This window comes from Ursus maritimus, unplaced genomic scaffold (assembly GCF_017311325.1).
Source record: "Ursus maritimus isolate PB19 unplaced genomic scaffold, ASM1731132v1 scaffold_3, whole genome shotgun sequence".
Classification (NCBI taxonomy): Eukaryota; Metazoa; Chordata; class Mammalia; order Carnivora; family Ursidae; genus Ursus; species Ursus maritimus.
In genome coordinates, this window is record NW_024425563.1 from 63,406,913 (window position 1) to 63,426,146 (window position 19,234).

The 19,234-nt window shown below is 34.7% G+C and overlaps 1 pseudogene; it reads right to left on the reverse strand.

Annotated features, from left to right (window-relative positions):
• Positions 1–287: 287 nt before the first annotated feature.
• Positions 288–3,711, reverse strand: LOC103659024 (annotated as a pseudogene).
• Positions 3,712–19,234: the final 15,523 nt, after the last annotated feature.

Here is a 19,234-nt window from a genome sequence, read left to right on the forward strand (position 1 = left end):
TTGAATAGACATGTATTTTGGAAGAAAGCTAGAAAACTTGTTTATTGAGCAATTATAATTTAGAAAGTAGTTAAGAATGATTTTTTTTGTCTTGGGCAAGTGATGGTGCCAGTACAAAAATGGAAAATATCTTACAGATGGACAGGGAAATCAGTTGATCTGGTTGGTTTGTTTTGTGTGTGTGTGTGTGTGTGTGTTTTGTTTTGCTGGGTTTTTTTTTGTTGTTGTTGTTTGTTTGTTTGTTTGTTTGTTTTTTAATAGAGGTCTTTCACTGTATCTTTAAAATATCACAAGTAGGTCCTAGGAATCATCCAGCATTTTGTTTCTATATTGGCCAACTCTTAAACCATAAGGTTTAAGGTTTTATCAGTCTGTTGAACTTTTCCTCTTTTGGAGGTATAGATACCATCTAAACTTCTTCTAATAGTCTTGTTTTTAGCTGTTGTGTCTTGCCGAATCAAAGCAGCTGAATTTGATTCAAGTTCAATGTCATTTTCTTCAAGAATTAATACAACTTTCTGGGCTTGAAATACTGAATAAGCAATGCCCCGCATCATCTGAACCCTGTGAGTGTATTTTTCAATCAAGAAATTTCTAATTTTCAACAAGAGGCCCATTCTAAATAACAAGGTTGATGGGAAGTGGCATAAATCTCTTCCTTTAACAGAAGCCCACTGTGATGCCCTTACTCATGTTGTATACACTACTAGAGATAGTGTGAACAGTAGCCAGGTCCTTTCTATTTCCCTGCCATTTGTCAAAACGTAGCCTCTTTTCATTCTAAGAAGACTGACTTCTACACTAATATGATGGAAGTCCCTCTGCAGAGCTCCTCCTTGGTCCTTGAAAATAACCCTGTGTACTTTCAGACTGATGTTGACATTTTCTGGAATGTTGACAGTCTCATTGCTGAGAATGTTCTTCAACTCACAGTAGATGTAAAAAGCTCAAATGATCTGTTTTTAATGTATTATATTTGAATTACTCTAGGGGAGATCTCCAAAAAGACAGCTGAATATATGTGACTGAAGCTCAGAGAAGAGATCTGGACTAAAGATAGGAATTTGGGAGTCATCAGCATTTAGGTAAATATTATTTATGGTCATGGAACTAGTTAAGTGCATCTAAGTGCCAGCTGTTAGAGACCAAAGCTAAGTAACATGTATGGAGAAAACCTAAAAAAAAAGTCTTTTGAGGCTAAACCTGAAACTTGAAACCATTTTTGCTAAGAAATCATCAAAGAAGAGTGATCCACACTAAATTTGGGTTTTGTTTCCTGATTCATCTACACCTAAAATTTATTCTATTTAGTTATTCTACTCTATTCATTCTATTTAGTTATACAAGGTCTCTTGCATTATTCAAAGAAGGTCCTGTAATTCTATCACTTTTATATACTATTTTCAAAGAATGAATAACATGTTGCAGATACTGGTGATTTACATGAAGACTTCATTGGAACACTTAAATTTACACATGACAAAGAGCTGGCTAATGAATGTGTTGACAAAGGTACAGCTCAGATACTGAATGACAGAAAGAACTTTCATAAAAACTCAGTAGTTCAGAGTGATGACCTGGAACATTAGAAAGAAATGAAATTAGTTTATATGAAAAGTTACATATCGCAGTTAAAATAATTACTCAAGTAGAAGATAGAGGAAACTTATCGCTGTAATCGCTTTTATTAAAAAAAAAAAATTAGGGGTGCCTGGATGGCTCAGTCATTAAGCACCTACCTTCCGCCCAGGGCATGATCTCAGGGTCCTGGGATCGAGCCCTGCATCAGGCTCCCTGCTCTGCTGGGAGCCTGCTTCTTCCTCTCCCACTCCCCCTGCTTGTGTTCCCTCTCTCGCTGGCTGTCTCTCTCTCTGTCAAATAAATAAATAAAATCTTAAAAATAAATAAAAATAAAATAAAGGCTAAATTTCAATTAACTCTGTGATGCAGGTACTTAAAATGCAAATTGAAGCTGTGTGGTAATCAGTTTAAAATCAGATAGACCTGAGGTATAATCTAGGCCATTACTTCCCAGTACTGGGACTTTGGAGTCTTAATATCTATACAACTTGTCAGATTGTGATGATGATAGTCTAGAAGATAAAGACATGAAGACTTCTTTTTCCACAAATATTGTTTGATGGGATTTTTTTCATGTTACTAAGCATATTAGAAAGTTATTTTAATGGTTGCACCAATAGTCCATTTACTGAAATTTCAAACTATTATTTATCTCACTATTATCCTCTACTTGGCTATTTAGAATATTTTCATTTTACATTATTATTATAATTTATGTTTGTTGTGAATCTTAGCCCTTCAGCTTGTTGATTTTGTGGAAGGAAGGAAGGAAGGAAGGAAGGAAGGAAGGAAGGAAGGAAGGAAGGAAGGAAGGAAGGAAGGAAGGGGAAGAGAGAGAAAGAGAAAAAAGCAATCAGAAGAGAAAGTCCCAAACTGCTACAATCTTCTCTCTTCACCTATTTGCATCTGTGTTTACACACTCTGCCTTCCCATCTGTTAATCTGAATGAACAACCTGTGCTTTCATTGAAGGGCAGGCATCCCTTCCACTGCACACCTGCTCAAACACATCACTCCAGAAATTTTTCTTTCTCTTGGATATTATTATTTTCCTTCTTGACTAAATTAACCCAAGAAAATATAAACATTCTGCTATTTTTCCCATCTTAAAAAATGGGGGAAAAAAGGCAATCCTCAATACCACAATGCGCAATCCCTTAGAGGAAAGCTTCTAAACATTTCCTTTGTAAGCTGTTCTTAGTTCCTTTCTTCCCAGTCTCTCTCTTGAATGCAGTCCAATCAGTATTTCACTGAATACGCCACCAAAACTTCCCTCAAGGTTATCACTATCTCCACATTGTTCGAAGCCAATAATAAATTCTCCATCCCCAGCTTATCTGAACAACCAGCAGTATTAATACGGCTGATGATGGTCTCCTTCATATACTCTTCACTGATCATCAGGATTTACGTGCTCTTCTTTCTCTCCCTATTATACTAGCTGCTCCTTCTCATTTCACTTTTAGTTTTAGGGGCGCCTGGGTGGCTCAGTCGTTAAAGTGTCTGCCTTTGGCTCAGGGCGTGATCCTGGCGTTCCGGGATCGAGTCCCACATAGGGCTCCTCCGCTGGGAGCCTGCTTCTTCCTCTCCCACTCCCCCTACTGTGTTCCTTCTCTCGCTGGCTGTCTCGGTCCTTTCACTTTTAGTTTTAAATACCTCCATGACCTCCCCTCAAAACTGGAAAGGTCCAAGCCTCAGTTCTAAGGTTAAAACTTCTTCTACCTACACCACTACTGTCCTATGATCTCATCCGTGAATTTGGTAAGCTGAAAACTTGCAAATTTATATCTCCAGCTCAGACCTCTCTGCTGAACTCTGTATGTGTCACTGGCTACCAAACAGGAACAACTATTGTGATGTGTTAGCCATCTCAAAGACTAACCTCATGAACTGAACCTCCAAACCTCTAAACCTGGCCTTCCCACAAGCTTTCTAGTAGCAATAAAGAAATCAATAGTCTGTTCTCCAATTGCCTAAGCCAAAAAATAAAAAGTCATTCACAAGTACTTTTCTTCTCTTATACCTCTTCTCTGTCAGCACATACTTTTGTTTCAATCTTCAAAGTATTTGCAGTGTCTGAATATTTCTCATTATCTCTGCTACTTCTACCACCACTGATACAAGCCACCATTACCACACACTTGGATTCTCACGATTACTTCTAATTCAGAAGTGTGCATTTGTCTCTGTAGAGCATTGAATAGTAAATATTTTAGATACTGCAGGCCATTAGGTCCCCACTGCAACTATGTAACTCTGCCACATTGTGAAAGCCGCCACCAACAATATGCAATTGAATGAATGTTATTTACTAAAACAGGAAGCTGGCCAGATTTGATCTCTGGGCTACAGTTTGCTAACAACTATTCTGGTTCATCTCCCTGACTATCTTTCTTTCCTAGTATCTGTTTTCAACAGAAGGGCCACAGCAGTCCTTTTGAAATGAAAACCACAGCACATGATGTGTCTACTTAAAACGGCTCCCACTCCCTATTTCACTCATAATAAATCCAAAATTCTTAATATTGCACACATAGTTTTTAAGCAATATGTGCCGTCAATTTCGGTGCCTGTGATCCAGCCACATTGATTTTTCTGCTGGTCTTTGAAATTGCCACATATATGAGGGTATCTTTCTTTTCTATTCCCTCTGTTCAGAGAACTTGATAGAACTCATATAACTGGAGAGCTCAATCTTCACCTTCCTCTGGTCCTTGGTCAAATGTCATGTTTTCAGTGAAGACTTACCCCCCTAAGAAATTATAATTGCCATCCTCCCAACATGCTTCATTCTCTTNNNCCCTGCTTAATTTCTATTTTTCCATAGAAATTTTCACCACCACCAGCTGATGTGCAAAAAAGTTTAATTTTCTTATTTGCTTGCCCCTCCTCATAATATATTCCCTTAGAATACTGGGATATACTTGAAGATAGTTTTATTATAATTGTTCCTTACCTTATCCCCAGAGTCTAGAACAGTTTCTGCTACAAGACTGAGGACTAGTAAGTAAATATTTGTTGAATGAAGCATTGTAGATGAACAGGAGAAAGGCAAGAGAAGGTTCTTGGCCTAGTTCCACATTAGAGAAATTATTCTATCACATGATAGAAGTTATTTAAGGCTTTTAATGTAATTTGTCAATTTTTGTCTCTAAATTTTTTACATGAAGTTTTGATGTTCTTTCTTCTCCCTCTGTCTCTATGGTGGTTAATTTTTTGGTGTCAACTTTATTAGATTAAGAGGTACACAGCTGGTATAACATTATTTCTGAGTGTTTCTGTGAGGGAGTTTCCAGAAAAGATTAGCATTTGAATGGGTAAACTGAGTAAAGCAGATGTCCCTCCCCACACATGTGCAGGCATCATGCAATCTGTGGAGGGCCTGTACAGGACAAAAAAGTGGAGGAAGGGTGAATTTGCTCTCTCTTTGGCTGATCTGGGACATCAATCTTCTCTTGCCCTCAAACATCAGAGCTACTGTCTCCCAGGGTTTCAGACTCAATCACTGAATCCCATCAGAGGCTCTTCTGGTTCTCCAGCTTAACGACAGCACATTCTGGGGCTTTTAGCCTCCTTAACTGCATAAGCCAATTTCTGTAATAATTCTCTTATGTCTCTCACTGTATCTCTATCTTCATATCTATATCTACTATTAATTCTGCTTCTCTGGAGAACCTTGACTAATACAGTCTCCAAAATGAAAGTGACTATTTCTTTTCTTTTTCTCCAAAGATTTATTTACTTATCCTAGTGAAAGAGAGAGAGAAAAAGCGAGAGAGAGAGAAAGGATGAGGGACAGAGAGAGAGAGAGAAGGGGCAAAAGGGAGAGGGACAGGAGAATCCTCAAGCAGACTCCCCACCGAGTGTGGGGCCAGACCCCACAACCCTGAGATCGTGACCTGAGCTGAAATTCAGAATCAGATGCTCAATCAACTGAGCCACCCAGGTGCCATGAAAGTGACTATTTCTTTAACAAACTTTCAGTATTACCCAACAGAGCCACATGCACAGTCATATGTATACCATGTTCAGTTCACATATTAATCCCTTATTTTCTCCTATTAGGCTCATAAATGAAATAAATAGGTCAAATATTTTACTTAAGATCAAAGAACTACAAGGGACTTCTTTGAAGCCTTCTATGAATTTATCCCTCTAAACTCTGATCATTATTTTTGTCGTTGGCTACTCCCAACGACAAGCTAAGCTGGGTGTGCTAACTAATTTAGCTAGTAATTTAGTAACTAATTTAACTGGTAATACCCAAGATCTCCCAGTTTCAGGTATTAAAAAAAGCTCTGAATGAATGAATGGTTAGCAGTGTGAGAACCAGGGCTTGGGCTGTCTTACTTCACGTGTGGTATTCTTTTCAGTACAGCATGCTTCCTTTATGGTGACCTCACAAATACTTGTCAAAGAGGCAGAAGGATCCCTGGACTTCAACTTCAAAAGACAAATAAAAGCCCTACACACATTACTCACACTCTAACTGGACAACAGATAATTCATGAAATGAAAAGACTAGTAAAAGTAAATCACAGAATTGCCTTTGCAAGGTTATTTTGAAAACCAATGCAATAATAAATTAGTCATTGGCTGAAGTCTGAAAAGAACCTGGATGGAAGAGAGAAGAGCTAGTAGATAAATCCCTTCTACGACTCCATGACTGTGTTAGGTTTTGATTCTTGAACCACTAGCATCAAGTATCACACAGGATGTTTGTTAAGAATTCAGAGTTTGTGATCAGACCTCATCCCAATCTCTGAGTCTCTGGAGTTAACCCCAAAGTCTGAATTCTTAACTATAACAGATTATAACAGATTCTTATATACACTTTCATTTTACAGCCAGAGCTTTGCTACTCAAAATGTGCTGCGGAACCAACAGCAAGGGCATCACTTGGGAATGTGCTAGTGATGATGCATATTCTCAGGTCTCTCCTCAAACCTACTGAATCAGAGTCAGCATTTTAACAAGATTCCTGGGTGATTGGAATGCAAATTAAAGTTTAAGAAGCACTACTCTTTAGAGTACCTTCCTATAAGCAATGAAACATAAAGGAACTATGATTTCCCCTATTAGATACTCTCTCTTTATACTTTCCCTTAATCGCCCTCCAATGTTCCTTTAGAGCGCTACATGGAAAATGAGCCATTAATTTACATAAGATGGAATTATGTAATACATAAAAACAGAATGTTAGAAGGGGAAAGGACCTTGGAGAGCATCTTGTTGAACTCCATTTTACAGATGCAGAAAATTAGACCCGGAGAGGTCATCTGGGTTCACAGAGATAACTGATGGCTAAGCCAGGAATACACACTTCAGGCCCCCTGCTTCTGCTATTCTGTCTACTTCAATCATATGCTGCTTCCTTCCAAAGAATTTTACCCACAATTGGGATTTTACTAAAAATTTAGCATTTAACATATAGATTTTTTTTTCAAAGCAAAGTCAAATAGCAGGTAAGAAATCCATTGTGTTAATCAAATGTGATCTCATCATTCTTTCTAAAAAGGGACTAATTACAAAAATGGACTAGACTCCTCTATAATCAGGAAGATTATTTTTTAATCTAATTCATTTTTCAGGATAATTACTCAAAATCAATCACTGTCGGTTTATAACAATAATCAGAGAAGAGTTAGAAAATATTGGTGATATTGCAGGGTTCAATTTCTTCCCAAGATAGGAAGATCAAATCAATCCAGCAACTGGGAATTGCATTACAACTATTTCTAAATGGAGTTTAGCTGCATCATTTTACATTCCAGGCCCTCTGGTCTCCAATGTTCAATTTTTTGTGTGTGGAAAAACATATGCGCAGTGGATATAAGATGGCATTTTAGAACTAATTACAGCCCCTTTCAGCTTCCTAGAGGAGGCTTTCTTAGCACAAGCGAATGCCTTCATTTCTTTCTTTGCTTTTTGTCTAGTCAAAAAGGAATGACAAGTAACTGAGTCTTGAATGATCCTCTTTTGAGTTGTTAAAGAACAAATAAGAAAGGAATGTGCCAGTAAAGCAATAGTACAGTGAATATACATATTAATGATGATACACTCCTACAGGATTTGTTTCTCAAATAAACAACTTGAGCTATTCTGCCTCTCCACCCTAACATGTGTGAAATAATTTAGCATAGTGACTACCGCATGGGTTCTAAATAAATATTATTGTTGTTTTTATAACCCCCAGACCATAATATGAACATTACCCCCTGTATTAAAGTCAGATTTTTTAAAAAGTCTACTTAACTCCTTCAGAAGGGAAAGCATTACATAACTCAAATTGTAAGTGTTTTTACTTAGAAATTGTGGAATCAGGTCAGTCAGGACACAATTTTAAGAGAGGAACTCTTGAGTGGATTCAGGTTGTATATATGGAGAAACAAACTGCGCTGACTCATGGTCCATCTGACACTGTTTTTCTGGCCAAATGCTTCATTATATAAAGATTTCTTCTTTGGTATGGCTACTTGCTGTTAAAACTCCTGTATCCCAGTGCTCACAGTGACCTTAAATGTCACAAGGAACAATGCAAGCACAATGAGTTACTATGTATTTACAAGAGACAGATGACTCAGTTGGTCTAAAATGGTTTCACAAGAATTGATCTTGAGATAGCATTAGATATCCATTTGATAAATATTTTGGCCTAATTTAACCTTCACTTTCTTCTCAAAACTGGGGATATAAATATATATTTTAAAAGGTTCCTAAAAGAGATTAATGTTATGCCAAAGGAAACCAGGTGTCTGACTGAAGTCAGATACTCAGTATTACTGATTTTCTTTATCCTTTGCACATACCGGTCTGGTGATAACCTGTGTATCTTCTTGAAAACAGTAAAAACTATAGAACTTGGCAACATCCATTCAGCTGAAGTCACATTACATATCCAAGAGCAAAACAGCCCTGCACTGGGAGTTTGGTAGTTGGCAATCAGAAGGATAGTACCTTTTGACTGTTTGATTATATTATAGTATCTCTATGTGTGCAAATACATTTGGCATTCAGGCTAAAGATACCACAAAAAATTTGATTTTAGGAGTATCAATTGCAAAGAATAAATGACTACCAGAGCTTATATCTTGACCAGGGATTTTTTTATATGAAAGCAATGGTCGGTTGCTTTCTTCATGGTCACCCAATAGTCTCAAATCAAAACCTGATAAAAGTATATAAATAAAAGGAAATCCTCCAAGACTGAATTCAGACATTTTTCTATTTATCCACCTATATTTCACTTAGCTGAGCTAGGAGGATACAATATTCCATTAATGTTGTAGGGCAAAATAGGCTTTAGAATAATGATTCAGTCCAAGGTTCATACTGGGAAATTTTGTAGCATACAAAAATAGTGAAATGTATTATTGAGATCTTTGGGAGTATGTTCTTAGGCTGTGTAAGCACCATGAATTTAATTCAGCAAAACATTTTTCTTTTGTTAGACTTTTCTCTGCTGCTGAGAGAGTTTCAATAAGATATACTTGAATTTTTAGTATACCACAAAAACCAAAGCATATGCTGTAGAATTAGAAATTGGGCTCTTAGGGGCGCCTGGGTGGCTCAGTCGTTAAGTGTCTGCCTTCGGCTCAGGGCGTGGTCCTGGAGTTCTGGGATCGAGCCCCACGTCAGGCTCCTCCACTGGGAGTCTGCTTCTTCCTCTCCCACTCCCCCTGCTTGTGTTCCCTCTCTCGCTGGCTGTCTCTCTCTGTCAAATGAATAAATAAAATCTTAAAAAAAAAAAAAAAAAAGAAATTGGGCTCTTAAAAAAATATAGCAATAGTCAAGTGAATTTAGTATGCATGCCTGTGCTGCATTAGACACTTAGAAGCTTGAAAAATTAGCTGTACTATAAATAGTGGTTTGATGGTACTGTGGTCCCACATGAACAGAAAATGATCTAATTCATACTAAGAGGTTAAAAAACAAAAACAAACAAAAACAACCACTATTATGAAAGAGAGAACTTTTGGAAGATGGGATTATATTAGTTTGTTAGGGCTGTCATAACAAAATATCACATACTGGGGGGCTTAAACAATAGACATTTATTTCTCACAACTCTGGAGTCTGGAAGTCCAAGATCTAAGTGTCAGCAGATTTCGTCTCTCCTGAGACCTCTCTTCCTGGCTCACAGATGGGGAGTCTTCTTAGTGTGTCCTATGGTCTTTTCTCTATATGCATGCTCCTCGTTCTTCTTCTCTTATCAGGATACCAGTCATACTGGAATAAGGCCCTACCTTACTGAACTCATTTTAACTTAACCACCCTTTTGAAGAATCTATCTCCAAATACAATTACATGCATCAGGGCTACCCATAAAACCTCATTTAAACTTAATTACTTCCTAAAGTTTCTATCTCCAAATATGATCACAATCTGTGTTACTGAGCATTGAAATTTCAACATATGAATTCAGGGAAGTGCATAATTCAGCCCACAATAGGAACATATCTTCAAGTGGCCAGGAATTGGTTCCTGCTACTATAATTTTACTGCTACAAAACTGATTCCCTTTTACGAACACAGTCACTTATAAAATTCTTGGGTGTTTTGTTACATACCTATCATGCTATCACTCTTGCAGGTCTTTAGGTTGGCTATTGACAGGACATAAGATACTATATTTCTGTTGGACCTTCTAATTGGGATGAAAATTTCTGTAAAAATCTTTTACTTGCAACAGAGTTAATAGCTGAGCATAATTCTAAACAATACATTTGGTATCCAAGTCTCCTTTAAAATTTTCATTGGAACATCTGCTAGGTTTGAACAATGTAGTAACTCTTTCTGTTTCTCTCTTTCACTCTCTCTTCCAAATCAGAGGGTAGAATTAGAACTGTTTTTATAAAAATGTAGTTGTTATTGTTATGTAAATATAGGATTTGAAAGTTTCTCAGAAAGAATCTTTAGTTGGTATTTCTGTATAGATTTAATTTCAAATAAGTTGTAAGCCATATTTAGAGCTATACAACTAATGTAGAAAATAGTAAATTCATTCAATTCTCCATAATTCTGGAGCCCTAAAAGGTGAATTTCTCTCATTGTTTTTGCTACCAAGTATAGGCTTTAAAGAACTTTTCCAGTATTTGCTGCCTCCCAAGGAAGAGTAATTTGGATGTTACATATAGAGAAAATCTCCTTAAAATATTTGCATTATCTTGGCTGAGCAGAGTGTGTGTCCTATGGTAGTGTCCTATGGACTCGGTATTTCTCTCATCATCAGTGTGATAGGCTAGTTATAACCTGACACTGTCTATGACTTTCTCTTATAGTATATTAGGGTGTGACAAGACACCACGTGTCCTTCTGGGTTTTCTTTCATGTAAATCAGGTTTTCATTCTCTCAAAGACAAGAAGGGAGTTCCTTTGAATTTTTCAAGCCACACTGCAAAACTTCTACTTCAATTCTGCTATATTTTACCCTACACTTCATTTTTAAATCTCTATTTCACTCTTTTACTGTTAACAATATTTACTACTAAAAAATTTTAATAGGAGAAAAAGTCCCACTCCAAGAACAGATCAAACAATAGTAAAGATCAAGTTTACATTTTATATAGGAAGATTTATAAAATTATTACAAATATTTTAAGACAAATTATTCATGCCACATATGACTTGGTAAATGTCTAATTTATTTATTTATTTATTTTTTTTGCCAGGGATAGGGGATATTTTCAAGAGTAAGAAAAATCAGTTTATTCTCTTACTTACAAGTAGTTATTTGGTTGCAAGCAATAGACACCAAATGAAAAAAAAAATTGTAGGATACTTTACAGTTTACAGAATTGAAGAAAGAGTTTAGCATTCAGTTCTAAGAAAGAACAGATATCAGGGAAGCTCCAGTGAGCTTAATCTCTTAGAAACTGAGTGCACAGAGAGTAGAACTGATACAAAAATTGGAATTTGTTAGAGATTACCAGATAATATTAAGATATTGCAAAGATTTATGGCAGAAGGATGAGAAAATAAATATCCCTTAACTGAAATGCTATAAAATAATCTATTGTTTAGATCATTGGAAGTACAAGATGGAAGATAAAGAGAAAATATTTTTCCTAGAGAAACGTGCTAAAATAAGCACAGATCACCAAAATGTCTCAATGTTCTAAGATTTTCTTCTAAATTTCAAATCATACTGAATAGAAACAAAGCTTTGAAAAAGTTAATGACTAAAATGGACTAACCCAGAGCCCTATCAGCATTTTCAAGAACTATGTTTTTATTTAAAAAAAAATTCAAAAAATGAGACAAAATACAAGAAATAACATTATTCTTGGCTTGGCTTATGCCACTAAGAACCTGTACCTTATTCTTTATAAAGCAAAAGATGTTGATTCAACCAACACTAATCTATTAATGTAGGAACACTGAAGTTACCCAATTATTCAAGTCCATCTACAAACATTCTCCTATTTTATTATATTTAACATTTATGTGATATTATCCAACTCTACATAAAAAGTAAGCATTTATAAAAGATATTACAAAGAACATATTTTATTTGGAAAAAAACGTACATAATGGGTGACTCTCAGGAGAAAAACAGAAAGATGGAATAAATGGGCCAAAATAATATAATTGAAAAACATTACTGAAGCTAAAGAGTTGAACTTAAGGACTTTACAGTAAAAGTTAAAACAAATCATATAAAATATGTTTTTAAAATGTTTTCTTTAGCCTCTTCCATAATAACACTCAACTTCAAAATACAGTATAACAATACCTAAAAAAATTCTGAAAGAAAGGATAGCAGCATAAAAAATTTATACGTAGGCAATTTGTCTTTCAAAAATACAATAACGTATAGGCATTCTCTAGCAAGCTTGGATACTGGTAACATAGCATATATGAAAATTATATTAGATGGTAAACTACATTAGACTAACAGATTAACCAAACTGAAAAATCCTGAAGTAGAGATACTGTGGTGAATAGATTTTGGATATACATAACTATAAAGCTAGTACTCAGTAAAGGACAAAACTAAGGTTTCTTAACTGCAAATAAGCTGCATGTACCTTGACAATTTAAAAATAAAAGTACAATTAAACAATATTAACATAAATATGAAGAAACAGAAATGAGATCATTTCCTCATCATTTTTGTCAAAAATTCAATACAGCCTAAAATTGAAATATAATATTATGAGAAGCATACATAATGAACTCATAACCTTAAGGCTCTTCATAATATTTCTTTTACAAATGGAGAAATTTTAATGTCATTTATTATAAAGAAATATATATCAGAAATTTAACAACTGCTTCAGCTTGAACTTATTTTCCTTTTATAAAGTATATCTTATTTAATGGTTTATATTAAAATCATATGCAATATAATGCCAGTTTTTAAAATTAGTTCTATCTATATGCCTTTATATTTTTATAGAGATAAGTCTGGACCAGCATTACTCAATAGTTAACAAAGGACAATATGTCAAATGCTTCCTGGGTGTTTTCTTTCTTTCTTTTTTCCCCCTCCCTTTCTCCATGCATTTTTTGGGACCACTTTGACTTTTTTATAGTAGCTATATATAATTTTAACAGAAGAGAAAATCCATCACTTTTTGAAAAAAGTGTACACTGTATGATAATATATTGAGTGATGGAATATTTAAAATATTAACTCATAACAATATAAACTGGAAGGAATAATTGTACCTATCTTGGAGATGACATGAAGATTAATTGTAAAAACATAGAATAGTTCCAAGCACATAGTAAACATGTAGTATACATTAGCTACTCCTTCAACTAATCACATTTATACTAGTAGAATTGTGATTTTTACTTAAATGAGAATTTGATAAATTGTCATTTGCAAATACTGCTATTGTATGTTTTTTCTCCTGGAAAATGGAAATAACAATAACAACTGAAGCATTATTATGAGGGTTAAAAGAACTCATTAGTCAAATGGAGCTGCTGGGTAGTTGTCTAGGCTACCTCTCTAATTGAGTCAGTCTATTCACCACTTCATTGTACCTATCTATAATTAAATACCTCCTAGGGCTAACGTATTGTGCTAGGCACCCCAGACACAGCGGTGAACAAGGCAGATCACTCATAGACATTCAAGGTTTCTCATGAATAATTCCTCATGAATGGTAAATCCTATAATATACAATTTCTAATATCCTGATTAACATAATCAATATTTTCAATGTTGATTGTAAAAGAATTTAAATATTTAAGCTATATTTAAATAAGCTCATTTGCATCCTTTTATAAATTAACATAATTTGCAGTCATAATTTATTGAAAATTTCAGTAAGTTTTTATTATGTAATATGGATTCAAATAGGGTTTTGACCTAAATCCTCATGTATCCCATATCATTTCTTTCAGAAGACTATGAGGCCATACTAAGGAAAAAAGGAGTTGTAAGGTTAAGAGATCCTCATCGCCCAACAACCGATGACTTTTGAGAAACCACCTGTTCTTACTACAATTTAATTACTTTTTGACAAGTTCTCTTAGTGTTTTATAAATTAATAAATTACTTTAATTACAGCAATGCATTTCTTTAGTAAAAAGGCATTATTATATACTGGCTTTGAAAATAATAAATTACCAAATTTATAACATCTAACACAAAAAAATCCAATAATGAACACATTCCTTAAAAATTATGTTTAGTAAGTAGTACAAATCATTACCCAATATAGTTCTTTAAGGGCCAAATTTTAAATTATCTTTAAAATAGGTTATTCTTTAGGTAAAAAGTTGAATACTTAAGCTAAATATTTGCAAACCTTCAAACATAGAGTAAGAATATTATATTTCAATGCTCAAGTGTTAAATATTTAATAATAATAATTTGCCAGCTTTATACTATATGTGATTCACATAAATACTTTATTATATTGCTAGCAATTTAGGGAAATGATGTTACTTTTTTAAATTACAATTCTCTACTATATATTTGAGTATTGAATATTATTGAGTATGCTTGTAAATATAAAATTTATAGATTAATTCTGAAATGTTATCCCAATAAAATAAGTTCACCACTGAGAGGAACTGTATCAGAATGACAGCCTTGTTTTAGTCAAAATGTGACTCAAAGTCATTATGGAAAAGCGATATTCCCCTTGGTTAGCCAAGAAGGTGTTGAAATTGGGTAACCAATGAAAACTAAAATGCTATTGAATGAATAGAGAAGCAGGAACATGCAAAGTGAAAAGTGAAATGTTTTGTCACAGGAGGTAGGTAGTATTTTAAGGAGTAAACCAGTAATAACACTGCTAAAGGGAAGTCTTTATCAAAATGCTCCAGCTGAAAAAAGATGCAGCAACTAGAAAGTAAAGCAAGCAGTACAAATTGCCTCTGAAGCAACTTTACTGCCTCCAGAAGGAAATGTTTTCATTGCTGTGGAATTTTTACCAAAAGCATAATGTCCAGACTAGAAAAGGTTCAGCACTCTCAAATGCCTCCAGTACGAACACACACACAAAAAAGTAAAGATTTTCTAAACATCAAATTCACAGCGAATAACAAAATCTACAAATAAATACGCTAATATCTTACGAATACCACATATGTAATCTTTAGAATTTAACATGATTATTCAAAAAAGATTTTCCTCCAAGAATGTTCTTCAGGAGTGTTGATGAGAAATTATTCTAAGGAGAAAACCTCAAGAGCCAACATAAGGCAACTGGATAAATTAATTATGGTAAGGCCATGGAATCATGAGAGCTTTTTTGGAAAACCCCAGTGAATTGTCTCCTCTTTAATCTCATCTATTTTCATTCTTTCGGCAGAATTTTCTTAGTTCTTTTAAAAGCCAATTCTTTCTTCTATGATTTTAACAAACTTTGAAAAGTGTTCTCTTTCCCTTATCTCCCCAAATCCCCCTACGTCCTACCTAACTTCTATTCAATTCTTCCCTGAATTCACAAGTCCCAGTTAAGACTCCTCAGATACACCCCTACAGTACAATGAATCTCTGCTCTTATCACCCTTATAACACAATGTCATCTTTTAAAAATTTTCTGTATTGTTCGTTAGATGCTAAGCTCCCTGAGAAAAGCCGCTATATGTACTTTATTCAATGCTATATTCCAAATGCTCGTTACATAGTAGGCATTAAAATATATGTTTAAATAATAGTTCATAAACTTTTTGGTAAGTGAACTGAATTCACTATTCATGTAATAGATAACATATGAGATTTTGTTCCATCAGCCTAAAAAAGGAAGAGCTTATATTGACTAACCTTCCCACGAAATGTAAAGTTTGAAAAATACAAAAATATTCGTCTGGAATCATAGAAGAACAATTCAGGTACTAAGGATTTGAGAGACAAAGGTCCTAGAGAAAAAAATAAAATGTATTGAAAAGAGCCTGATATTCATCACTGCTTTTTTCCTTGGAGTACTTTTTTTTTTTTTTCTAAATTTCATTGCAGGGCACAGGGTTCAAACAAAGTTATGGCTTAGAGAATGCACAGTCTTAGTGAATTAAGAAATTGAGAATTGTAGTTCAGGGCTCCAATGAAGCAAGAAGGAAGGTAGGAGCTAAGATCATCCTGGATATAGACAGATGATAAAGATAAAGAGTCTAATATTTTACACAGTTTCCTCAAGGCATTTGGGGATTCCTAAACTGCACATGCATGGGCTAAGTGTTTAAAAGATGGCTGCTAAATCTCACTTTAAAAGTAATAGGGTGTAAGTGAGAAAAAAACTGGAGTTTAAAGTCCACCAACGAAGAACATTTGTAAATGCTTTTAAATAAGATCCTAGAAACATTTCAGTCACTGATTGGACAAAGATAATTTTCCTGCAAGGAGGAAATTAAACTCTGTCCTGGACAGATATGGTCAAACCTTATTCTTCAAAGGTTTCATATTTGCAAATTTGTCTACTCACTAAAATTTATTTGTAGCCCCCCAAAATCAATACACAGGGCTTTGTGTTTTTGTTTTTGTTTTTTACAGTCATTGTGGACATGAAAAGACCAATGAAAAATATGAATTGCCCGGCACATTCTCAGCTGAAGTTGAATAGGAGACAGACACTCTGCCTTGTTTCAGTTCTCATACGGTAAAGAAGTGTCCTTTTTGTGGTATATTTAGTGCCACACACTTTGCATTTTTTTTTCTCTTTTTGTGATTTCATTGTTTAAAGCAAGCACAAAGCATAGTGCTGATGTGCTGATTAGTGCTCCTAAGTGTAGGAAGGCTGCATTTGCCTTATGGAGAAAATACATGTTAGATAGACGACATTTAGGCATGAGTTAAAGTGCTGTTGCCTAGGAGTTCAATGTTAATGGATCAACAACATATATTAAATAATACATCTTTAAACAGAAACACACATAAAACAAAGGTGTGTGTGATTGATTGATGAGAATACTATGACCAGAAGCCCCTAGGAACCTAATCTTGTGTTTCCTCTAGTAACACTGGTTCAATAACCATTAATTCAGTGACTTTATAACATGACTACCAAAAATAGTAAGAATTAACTACACCACAATCCAGAGGCTCTAAGATTATTTCATATAAAACAGTAAGCATTTATTTAAAAACACAAGTTGTGGCAGAAAAAGGACCAAGAGACTGAAAGGCAGAAAAAAAAACCACCCAAAATATACACACATAATAAAATGAGACCCTTAGATAATACAGATATTGGGGTTACCAGAGACAGAAGGGATTATTTTCAAAAGGACTTTATGTATGTATTTTCAAAAGGACTTATTTTCAACAAGACTGATACCTGGCTATTTAGCAAAAACATTGAAAGTTGAAGACCATGGAATGACAGCTCTAAAGGACTGGAAGTAAATGATGGTCAATCTAGAACCTATATCCAATAAAAATATTCTTTTAAAAGTTGGACAAATAAAAACTTTTTTCCACTAAAAAAAAACTGAGAAAATGTGTTGACAGAAGACCCACAAGGTAGAAGGAACTTCAAAAGAGTTCTTGTAGAAGAAATACAATTCCAGATGAAGGTATTATAATATAGAAATAAAGACTACCAAAAAGGATAAATGTGCATATAAATCTAAATAAATATTGACTGTTTAAAACAGCAATAATGATTTCTCATTATTTAAAATATATGTAGTAATGAGATGCATGAGAACAATAAAAAAAAGATCCTTGGAAAGTAGGTCTTACTGACTTTGAATGTCTTCTAAAACTATACTATGATACTGGGCCCCATTACCATCATGAAAGGAAAAGTACCCTATCATGTGTATTTTCTCCACAAGCGTTTATTAAAAACATACTACCTTACTATACCCCATGTATTAAGGAAGGCAAAAAGGAAATAATTATGAAAATGATAGATCTTCCTGCCCAATATATATTTCAATCCAGTACATAATGGAGACTAATATATTTGAAAAACTCAAAGGAAGTCAGTGTAACTGGATTATAATATTTGGAGAAGAGTAATGATAAATGAGGCTGGAGAGATATATCACATCCACATCACTCATAGCTAAAAGAGCCATATTGAAGAGTTTGGTCTTTATCTTGAGAGAAAAAGGATGATATTAAAGGATATTCAACTGCATAGTGCCAAGATCAGATACGGGTATTTCAAAGGATCACTTTGGCTGCCATGCATAGAATAGATTGAGTGATGTTATTACAGTCATTAAGTAGAGACACAGTGGTAGATCTGGCTTGGAAAAAGTGTGGTGGGAATGGGAAAACAGAAGGGTGGGCAGATTTAAGGGACATTTACTGAGTAAAATCAGTAGAAGGTGTTTATGAATTAGATGTGGGAAGTGGTGAAAAGGTAGGGCAGGGAGGTGGCACTAAGAATAATGTCAACGATTAAGGCTGGCAAGAGTGAACACACACTGATGCCAAACAGTTGAGCAAAACACTTCATATCCTTTCATGTGTGGCTTCCATCCTCATTGCAACACAAAAAGGGGTTTCTCAAAGGTCCTTAATGATATTCTGTCTCCAAAACCAGCAGTTGTTTCTTGGCTTTCCTTCTTGGTGTTTTTTTGTGGCTCTTAATAGGTTCCCTTGGTTTTTCATACTTCTTTGATTATTCCCGATATTGAGTTTTCTTGGAGCATTTATTTTTAGCTGAATTTTTGGCCCTGTTTCCTGTTTTCACTGATAGTACCACTCACCCCCCAGGTAATACAGTCAAAACCTCAAACTCATTTTAATTTGTTTCTTTTACTCTCTTCCATCAAATTGGTTGAAAGTCCTATTGATTTTTACATCTAAAACACTCTCTCATTTATCTTACGTTCTTCAATCTTACACCCTCATTCTACTTCACATACTTCCATTTCTATAGCGCTTACTTCCTTACAGGTCCCACCAACTTCCAATCTATCCCTCCCCATTTCAGTTTACTTATTGCTGACAGATTAACTGTAGATAGCCCCTTAATTTCCCATTGTTGTTAAAAATAATTTGAGTTGGGCTTCTATGATTTACAACCAAGAATCTAATACAGTAAGTTCTTTTCATTACATTTCTTATAGCTAATTATTTATTTGTTACTTATCTAATAAAATTCTTATTTATAATTATTTGCTCAACATTTGTCACTCCTGCTCAGTTAGAAACTCCATGCAGGCGAGGATCATATCTGCCTTGTTTACTGCTCTCCTCAGGTCCCAGCAGAAGGTCAAAATAAGTCAAAGAT